We start from the raw sequence: 10,174 nt of genomic DNA on the forward strand, positions 1-10,174 counted from the left end.
CCGGGATATGGATTCGTCGAGGCCGCTCAGTCTGACAGCGGCCGTTATTGTCGGCCTCGAGACGACAATGCTGTCCGAGGGCAAAACCTCCCGTAATTTCTCCGCCAGCAAATCAGCTTTTTCGTTCTGGTCGGCGCCGTCTACGACCAATACCTTTGCTCCCGTCACCGCCGAGCGTATCCGCTGGATAGGGATCCCCAGCTCTGCCGTATCGATTTTAGCCCTGGCCTCGGCGAGGACTGCCCGATAGGTGACTCCGCGCTCGACGGCCTCCGGCTGCAGCTTGACAATAACTGCCTGCGAGCGGGGTGGCCGGAGTCTCTTCTTCTTTTCCTTCAGGGGCGGTGGAGCGGGCACGGTGCCGGTCGCCGTCGCCGTCCTCGGCTTGGCGCCTCTTCGGGCTACCGTCGTCCAGGCTTCCGTCAGAGCAGCTGGGGCGGGGGGGAATGTCCGTGGTTCTGGTTGAGCCGGCTGCTGCCTGCTTTTCGGCGCCTTCTTTTTCTGCGGGCCACCACCGTTGGGTGCCGCCGTCGCGACTGCAGCTGTTGGTCCGGGCGTCGGCATTGATTCTGCTGCCGTTGGTGGTGTCGGCGTCTTTTCTTGACCGCGGCTTCTCCTGTGGTCTGCGGCCAGGGGTGGTCTCATCCTGGGCTCTGGAGGCAGTCGCGCTTCCAGCCCAGAGAGGCGCGCATCCAGCATGGTGCCGACCGCACGCATGATGCGCTGGAGGCGCCGCTCCTCCTCGTCGTCGCTCCGTTGGATCGGGGCGGGGGCGGGTACGGGGGCGGGGACGGCTGCCGGCGATCCCACGGCCTGGGCCAGGCGCGCCATCTCCGACCTCATGTCGGCGATCGCATTCTTGAGGTGCAGGATCTCGGCCTCCTGCCTCCTGCAGAGCTCCTGCAGCCTCTTCGTCTCACCGTCGGTAGTCCTTGCTGCCATATCTTCCTTGGCCTCCCGAATGGCGGCAGCCATCTCCTTCAGGGCACGTACGTATGTGCCCTTCAGGTTCCCAGACTTGGCCGCGATTGCTACGGCCAGCTTCGCGGACTCGTCTAGTCGACGTTCGGGGTCGAGTGCTGGTTCCCCCGTGCTGCCCGCGACGGCGTCTTCCCTCACTCGCAGCTTTCGGACACTCTCGGTGACCTCTCTCTCGGCGCGCAGCGCCAGCTCCTCTCGTTGGGCCTTCACATACGCCTCCTTGGCGGCGGCGAGGCCAACGTACTGCCCGGTTGTGGGCGGTCTTCCTCTGCCCCTCTTTGACGGGGTCTTGGAGGCGGCTCTTCGGGCTGAGCACGCCGTCTCTTCACCGGAGCTGCTCTCTGAGCACTCCGTGCTGGAGCCCTTCAGCCTCTTTCTTCGGCTTCCGGTCAACGACGAACGGCTCGAGCTGGCCGTCGCCATGCTATCGTCCGACAAGACGTTTGCTGCTTCGTTGTCCTTCACGGACCCTCCTCTACGTTCTTTATTTTCTCCGTCCTTCGCGGACACCCTACCACCGTCCTTCACGGACCTCTTCGAACAGTTATTGCCCCCCCCAGAAGACGAGGGGCAGCGTGCGGCCGATCGCTCGGCCGCACGGAGGGATTCTCCCCCCGCGGAGCGGGAGGTACCCTCCTGGGGTAATTCTTCTTTATAACTGGACATTTTTTCATTATGTTATTTCCTGTTTTTATTAGCCAGGGGTACGGTCCCCTGGGACGCCCTCGCGACTGGTCTCCCACCAGCCATGCATCCCATCGCCGGGCGCCAGAGCTTAAGATTGGGGTATTTTTTATAGAGGTTTACGTCCTCGCGGCCCCGTACCTCGCGGCAGCGGCCCCCGTCCCCCACACGGTGAGGATTACGGGTTGGCCGGCAGTCCATCGAGTGCAACGAGCAGCACGACGGACCACCGCCCTACGCTCGAGTGAGCACCAATCCACGAAGCCACGCCGGTATACCGGTACCCCCCTCTGGAGGGCGTTCCCCTGTAGCTGTGCAGCCGGGGACATGGCGACCAGCGGCCGGAAGAAGCGCAAACAACGCCGGCTCGCTTTCTCAACGACGAAGGCAGACCAAGAGCGGCCCGCCACCTCCGATGGGTCACGCCGAAAATAGTTCGGACGTGGCCCCAAAACAAAAAGATGAAAAAAGAAAAAGTAAAACCAATAAGACAAATAAAACAAAAGAAGGCAAAACAAACAGAAAATAAAACAAAATAACATAAAGGGGAAGATAACACGAAGGGGGAAAATGGGAACGAGGAGGCCCGGGCATCCCCAGAAGAAACACCCTTCAGCCAGTGAAGGGCGTGGAGAGCCCGGAACCCCCCGTGCTGGTTTTGGTCCGCGTCGCTCAATCTCCCCCGCCGTGACACGACGAGAAAGAAGGAGCGATACCCCTGGGAGTGTGACTGCTCCCAGAAGCCCGTTATCCGCCACCTACGGACGCGCCCGGTGGAAGTCCAGCAAAACTCCCCCACAGACGGAGCCCCCGGCCACGCTGAGTGCGCGCCGGGGGGCCCGCCCAGGTCCCGGGAACCTAACCTAACCTAACCTAACCTAACCTAACCTAACCTAACCTAACCTAACCTAACCTAACCTAACCTAACCTAACCTAACCTAACCTAACCTAACCTAACCTTTTTTTTTTTTTTTTTTTTTTTTTTTTTCGGGCCGGGGGCCGAACCTCCTACGAGGTCCCCGCGCCTAGGGGGCGCGCGGGGTATGTGAGACTCAACGATCTGCAGGTGTTGAGAGCAGATCGCGGGCCCAAGGATTTTAGGGCCCACCCACTAAACGACTCCCCTGCACTCTTACACCCGACGTCCGATCTCCGTCCGGGGTCAGAACCCGTTCAGAGTAGGGGGGTTCCCGCGGTCAACACTACAACCAGACACGCGGCGCCACCCCGAGGACGCCCGACCGACGGGTCGTCGAGGCGATAGTCGACGACCAACGACGTCGGTCTCCGCGGTACGGCGGCCCTACCAGGCCGCCCGGGCGGTGCCGCTGGTGTTCCAGGATACCCCGCTGGGCCAGAACCAGCCTGCCGGGTCGGAACGCGATACACCGCCGACCGGGTTGCTCTTCAACAGTATGTTCGGCGACGACAGCGACGACGAAAATGCGGACCGCATCGCAGTCCGCAGCCGCCGACGCGCCGTCCCGTCCTCCTGGTGCCAGCGCGCTAGAGTGACGGTAGCGTGCGGCGCAGCCTCAACCCCCTTAGGTCGCCCCGTGACCATCACCGGGAGGAGACTGCCTCCTCATAGGGGCTGGAGCTGGACAAACGCCCTCCTCCGAACCCCGGCTCGACGGCGGCGGCACGGCGCCGAGAGGGAAGAAGAGCTCTCCCTCTCCCGTTCCGCCGCCTCCTTCTGCGAGATGGTGGACTCGCAGAAGTCGAAACCTAACCTAACCTAACCTAACCTAACCTAACCTAACCTAACCTAACCGGAGTCGCGTTCGATCCGCAGGCGAGAACGGTCACGCCACACCAAAAATCGTTGAGTTAAATAGTGTTTTTACCAAATTGTGAATATAAAATCAGTTTTTAGTGATAAAAATCAGTGTTATACACCGTTGGATGCGCGCTAAAATTCCGCATCTATTACCATTTCTGGTGAAAAATTTGGACTTAAATCAAGCGAAAAAAATAAGAAAAAACTGCTAAAAATCAAAATTTGAAGTGTTAAAAATTCATAAAAATGACATTTTTGTAGTGAAAACGTAGTGAAAAGTGTCATTCAGTGCGCGTTCGAAAGCTCTTCTTAAATTTGTCTCGAAACTGAAAATTGGACAGTGAGAACTATTAAAAATTACCAAAAAACTAAAAATTTTCTAAAAATTTTTTACTTTTCGGCGTGCGCTGCTTTAAAGCGATCGATGACCCTATATTTTTATAGTGTTAGTGTATAGGCCCTGGAAAGGCGCTTCCGTGGACACCTCAATTTGATTTTTCCGATTGAAGAAAAAGGAGAAAATTAGCAAAAACCAACGTAAGTAAACCCACGTGGTCGAGGTTCCAGCTGTGGGAGGCACTTTCCAGGACTTCGTACGGATAAAAGACCAAACGTTACCGACATTGCCAAAAAAGTAATTTAAAATATTAAGAACTTTAGAAGATATAGCTGATTATGTAAAAATCGAAAAATATTTTTACATGTAAATTCAGAAAACGAACGACGACCCCATTATTTCTTGGTGCCTCTGGATCGACCTTCACGAGGGGCTCATTTTAATATACTATTTAGATTTCTGCTACCAATGTTCACTGAGTAAATCAGGAAAATCTAAATCGGCACTACCACGTGGTCGAGGTTCCAGCTGTGGGAGGCACTTTCCAGGACTTTGTACGGATAAAGGACCAAACGTTACCGACATTGCCAAAAAATTAATTTAAAATATTAAGAACTTTAGAAGATATAGCTGATTATGTAAAAATCGAAAAAAAATCGAAAAATATTTTTACATGTAAATTCAGAAAACGAACGACAACCCCATTATTTCTTGGTGCCTCTGGATCGACCTTCACGAGGGGCTCATTTTAATATACTATTTAGATTTCTGCTACCAATGTTCACTGAGTAAATCAGGAAAATCTAAATCGGCACTACCACGTGGTCGAGGTTCCAGCTGTGGGAGGCACTTTCCAGGACTTTGTACGGATAAAGGACCAAACGTTACCGACATCGCCGAAAAAAGTAGTTAAAAATATTAAGAACTTTGGAAGATAATGTTGATTATGTAAAAATCGAAAAATATTTTTACATGTAAATTCGGAAAACGAACGACGACCACATTATTTCTTGGTGCCCCTGGATCGACCTTCACAAGGGGCTCATTTTTATATACTATTTAGATTTTTGCTACCAATATTCACGGAGTAAATCAGGAAAATCTGAATCGGCACTACCACGTGGTTGCAGTTCCAGCCGGGGGAGGCACTTTTTGGGACTGGGACCAAATAAAGGATTGAAGTCTGCATGCAGTGCCAGAAAAAATAGGAGAAAATATCCAGAATCCTGGTAGAAAAGGCGTTTTTATTGATATTATGAAAAACATTTTTAGTAGTAGTAAGATTAGATAGTTAGTATAGTCAAATGTTATGATTGGACTGCATATATTATAAGCTAAATTTTTAAATATTTTTGACACAGACCCCCCTTTACAGGGTCTGACAAAACATATTGGGCTCTGCAGTAGCAATATTTTATTTATTTAGCTGTTTCCCATCTGATCTGTTATTCTGAAACAAATTCTGACCGCATCCCCCGCGTGATACTGCACGACAATTGTAGGTTGTACTGACAACCATTCATTTTGTGTGTAGTCCGCGAGGCATGTGGTGCTGAGTATAATTCTATAGTAAATTTTTTGCATATTTTGACATTGACAATCTTGTCAAATTTTTTACTGACACAAAATTGACTTTGCTGCGCAATTATTTTGACATAATATTGTTGGACTCTGTACACCCACAATAGGTAGTTAATTTTGTAGTCCTAGAGAAACTATACTAACTATTATTTGATGAAAAACTTTTTTAATGAAAAATTATTTGATCTGTGCAAAATTGTCTTTCAACATAGAATTTTGGTTCTAGGGATTCTTGCCGTGATATTGTATTCCAATATCACTCAAAAATTCCTCTTGCTGAATCTGAAATAGCTTACTGGAAAGTTGATTTGACCTAAGTTGTATATTTTAAAGTGCCTCTATACAGCACTGAGTTAGTTTTAAGACAACCCGCGGCTCCTCTTACTTCAGCGATGAGTCATCCCGAGGGTCATGGACCAAAAACCACAGCCAGAGCTTCCACAGTCTCTCCTAAACCCAAACCGAAACAAGGCGACGCGAAAAAGTTTTCGGTGCCCCCCCAAACGATTTCGGTTAGGAGGAGCATCGGGGAATGGGAGAAGGCTTCATATACATGCAAATTGGACGAAGCAACAGCATGCGCGGGCAGAGCAAAACAACAGCTCAACGCCGCACGCAACTTGAAAGGGGAGTTAAAAATTGAAGCCTTTAAAATGCTGGATAGGTTACTCGAAATTGTGAAAAAGTTGGAAATGCCCTCGAAAACAAAGGTAGAGAAGGAGGTCATGAAGCAGATGTACCGCGAAAATAGCAAGACAGAAATGGGCACGAGCAACCTGAAAAATATTATTGAGGAGCATAGTAAGGTTTTGGGAGAGACTGTGAAAGAAATGGACCGACTACGCACGGTTATTAGGAGACACGAGGAGAAAATGGATGACACGGCACAAAACGCCGAAAAACGAGATGGGGGACATAGCGGTGGAGAGTTTCTGGCGGAAATCCGTGAGCTCAAGCGACTCACACAAGAGACCCGGGTACGGACCGACGAGGCGCAGGGGGTAATTCCCTCGTACGCGGAGGTCCTGTCTCGGCCACCAGCCGCTAGAGTGGACAAGCCGAAGTTCTCCGTCATCGTGGGTTCAAAAAACGTCATCGATACTAGTGCTGATGTCATAGAAAAGCTGAGAGGGGCGTTAGATGCACGGCGCAGCGGTCTAAAGATAGAGCGTCTCCGTAGGGTACGCGATGCGAAGGTGGTTTTGAGCTGCGCGAGTAAAGAGGAGATGGAAAAGTTGTCCGAGCAGCTAAAGAACGATAAAAACCTTACTGCCGAGGTGGCTAAGAACAAAAAGCCACTCGTCGTGCTTAAAAATCTCATGGCGTACAATACGGATGACGACATCCGAACGGCACTCGCTGAGCAAAACCGGCACCTGCTGGAGGATCTTTCAGCCGACGAAACCGCCGTGGAGGTAAGGTACCGGAGGAGGGCGAGGAATCAACAGGAGTGCCACGCCGTCCTCCAGGTATCGCCCGAATTATGGCAAAGGCTAACGTCGGCTGGAAGAGTATACATTGACCTCCAGCATGTGAGGGTGCAGGACCAGTCACCACTGGTGCAGTGCACCAGATGCCTGGCGTACGGCCACGGCCGGAAGCAGTGCGCGGACGATGTGGATCTCTGCAATTACTGTGGCGGTCCGCATCTCAAAAGTTCGTGCACGCAACTGGCGGCCGCCCAGGCACCGAAGTGTATTAACTGCACCAGGGCCAAGCTGACTGAAACTGCCCATACGGCATTTGGTGACTGCTGCCCTGTTAGGAGAAAGTGGGATGCGCTGGCCAGGGCGGCAATAGCCTATGGCTAGGGCTGCTCTGGCTGGTGGCCCGCCGGACCCGATAGTGTGGCGGTCCGAAACGTCGTTAACCCTACTCGGCTCGAACTTTTGAACCTCGGGGTTACTCACAGCTGAAAAATATAAATAAAAATAAAATAAGATGAGTTTTGTAAACTCCATAGGATGGCTGATGACCATAGAATTTTGATGTAAAATCTATTTAGTTATTAAGTAAAACCCTCTGGAGTTTACAAAATGTATTTTCTTTTAAGAACATCTATGTAAAATAACTATACAATAATTATGAAAACTGTAAATAGTAAATAGAAGAAGAATAAAACCGTAATTTAGAAGTAATGGAAAGGAAATAGTAAGACATTAATACGATCTAAAAGATATACAATAAGTAGAATATCAAATAATGATGAAAATAGGTTAAAAATATTAGCTAGAATTAGATAAGTATATAAAAGTTAGAAAAAGTTAAAAAATGTATATAATTACTGGTATAACTGTTATACTAGGTTATATGGTATTGTAGAACTTTATACAAAATAAATAAAAAATTCCTGGTTCCGTTATTAATCCTACAATAAATAAACAAGGGCTCTGATTATGTCAGAGGAGTATTCGCGGGCCGGGCCTAAAGCGCCCGGACAAAAAAAAAAAAAAAAAAAAAAAAAAAAACCTAACCTAACCTAACCTAACCTAACCTAACCTAACCTAACCTAACCTAACCTAACCTAACCTAACCTAACCTAACCTAACCTAACCTAACCTAACCTAACCTAACCTAACCTAACCTAACCTAACCTAACCTAACCTAACCTAACCTAACCTAACCTAACCTAACCTAACCTAACCTAACCTAACCTAACCTAACCTAACCTAACCTAACCTAACCTAACCTAACCTAACCTAACCTAACCTAACCTAACCTAACCTAACCTAACCTAACCTAACCTAACCTAACCTAACCTAACCTAACCTAACCTAACCTAACCTAACCTAACCTAACCTAACCTAACCTAACCTAACCTAACCTAACCTAACCTAACCTAACCTAACCTAACCTAACCTAACCTAACCTAACCTAACCTAACCTAACCTAACCTAACCTAACCTAACCTAACCTAACCTAACCTAACCTAACCTAACCTAACCCTCCATAACTTTTCTTACAAGAGGCTTATTTTGAAGCGGTTTTTTGCGATTTTAAAGTGCAACTGGCTTGTAAGCACGCACCGACCCTTCAAACTAGGAATCGCAGTGGTGTGACGTCAATTTTTGACACCCCCACCTTTTCGACCTGAAAATATTTAAAAATTTATTATTTTTCATAGTTACTTTGTTGCTTTTGTAAATCCAACTTACCAATTTAATACTTACCGATCCGCCCTACTTTCTGGAGTGCGTTCCGCGCTTCCGGAAATCCAAAATTTTGTATTTTCTTGTATAAAACGTCAAAATTTTTCTTGTTTTCCTGAAAAATAAAAGATTTTTCTTCAAAAAATCTTTAAATTCTGTACCACTGGCTAGAGCTCGGCGAGACGCTTCTTTTGAGGTATCGCACGACCCTCTAGCTGGCGCGAAACGTCAAAAAATTGACCAAAACCCGTTCACCGTACAAACTTTTACTGCGAAATCCACCTAAGTGATTGCACACCAAAAATCACCCTCCATAACTTTTCTTACAAGAGGCTTATTTTGAAGCGGTTTTTTGCGATTTTAAAGTGCAACTGGCTTGTAAGCACGCACCGACCCTTCAAACTAGGAATCGCAGTGGTGTGACGTCAATTTTTGACACCCCCACCTTTTCGACCTGAAAATATTTAAAAATTTATTATTTTTCATAGTTACTTTGTTGCTTTTGTAAATCCAACTTACCAATTTAATACTTACCGATCCGCCCTACTTTCTGGAGTGCGTTCCGCGCTTCCGGAAATCCAAAATTTTGTATTTTCTTGTATAAAACGTCAAAATTTTTCTTGTTTTCCTGAAAAATAAAAGATTTTTCTTCAAAAAATCTTTAAATTCTGTACCACTGGCTAGAGCTCGGCGAGACGCTTCTTTTGAGGTATCGCACGACCCTCTAGCTGGCGCGAAACGTCAAAAAATTGACCAAAACCCGTTCACCGTACAAACTTTTACTGCGAAATCCACCTAAGTGATTGCACACCAAAAATCACCCTCCATAACTTTTCTTACAAGAGGCTTATTTTGAAGCGGTTTTTTGCGATTTTAAAGTGCAACTGGCTTGTAAGCACGCACCGACCCTTCAAACTAGGAATCGCAGTGGTGTGACGTCAATTTTTGACACCCCCACCTTTTCGACCTGAAAATATTTAAAAATTTATTATTTTTCATAGTTACTTTGTTGCTTTTGTAAATCCAACTTACCAATTTAATACTTACCGATCCGCCCTACTTTCTGGAGTGCGTTCCGCGCTTCCGGAAATCCAAAATTTTGTATTTTCTTGTATAAAACGTCAAAATTTTTCTTGTTTTCCTGAAAAATAAAAGATTTTTCTTCAAAAAATCTTTAAATTCTGTACCACTGGCTAGAGCTCGGCGAGACGCTTCTTTTGAGGTATCGCACGACCCTCTAGCTGGCGCGAAACGTCAAAAAATTGCCCGCCCTCTTGTCACTATAGTAAAAATTTCAACTATATAGGAAAGGGAGTAGCTTAACAGACATTTTAACTTTTTGACAAGACTCCATCCAGAGTCTCAGAATAGTGCAGTGTTTGTTTTCTACAGTGATAATACTGCTTATTTGGATTTTATCTTTTGACTTTACTTTAGACCTACCTGTAATTGTTACTGGAGAGATTATATTTAATTTAACATATTATAAGTGACTGATCCCCCCTATACAGGGATCTCCAAAGACAAACTTGTCCTCAAATTCCCTCCGACACTCTTGCCTGCGCCGTAAAATGTTCGGCATCAGAATGCCAATTAAAAAATCAAGCGACAGTGAGGGCAAGTCTGAACGCGAAGAACAGCCAGGTTCGTCTGTGAGGCGCA

At 47.5% G+C, this 10,174-nt stretch overlaps 1 long non-coding RNA gene across 1 annotated transcript; it reads right to left on the minus strand.

Annotated features, from left to right (window-relative positions):
* Positions 1 to 8,332: 8,332 nt before the first annotated feature.
* Positions 8,333 to 9,753, minus strand: LOC134201213 (uncharacterized). Its single transcript, XR_009976408.1, has 4 exons — positions 9,560 to 9,753; positions 9,047 to 9,479; positions 8,534 to 8,966; positions 8,333 to 8,453 (listed from the first exon to the last, which is right to left on the minus strand). It is a non-coding gene; the product is annotated as an uncharacterized LOC134201213 (long non-coding RNA).
* Between the last annotated feature and the right edge of the window lie 421 nt (positions 9,754 to 10,174).

This window comes from Bombyx mori, chromosome 24 (assembly GCF_030269925.1).
Source record: "Bombyx mori chromosome 24, ASM3026992v2".
In the NCBI taxonomy this organism is placed as follows: domain Eukaryota; kingdom Metazoa; phylum Arthropoda; class Insecta; order Lepidoptera; family Bombycidae; genus Bombyx; species Bombyx mori.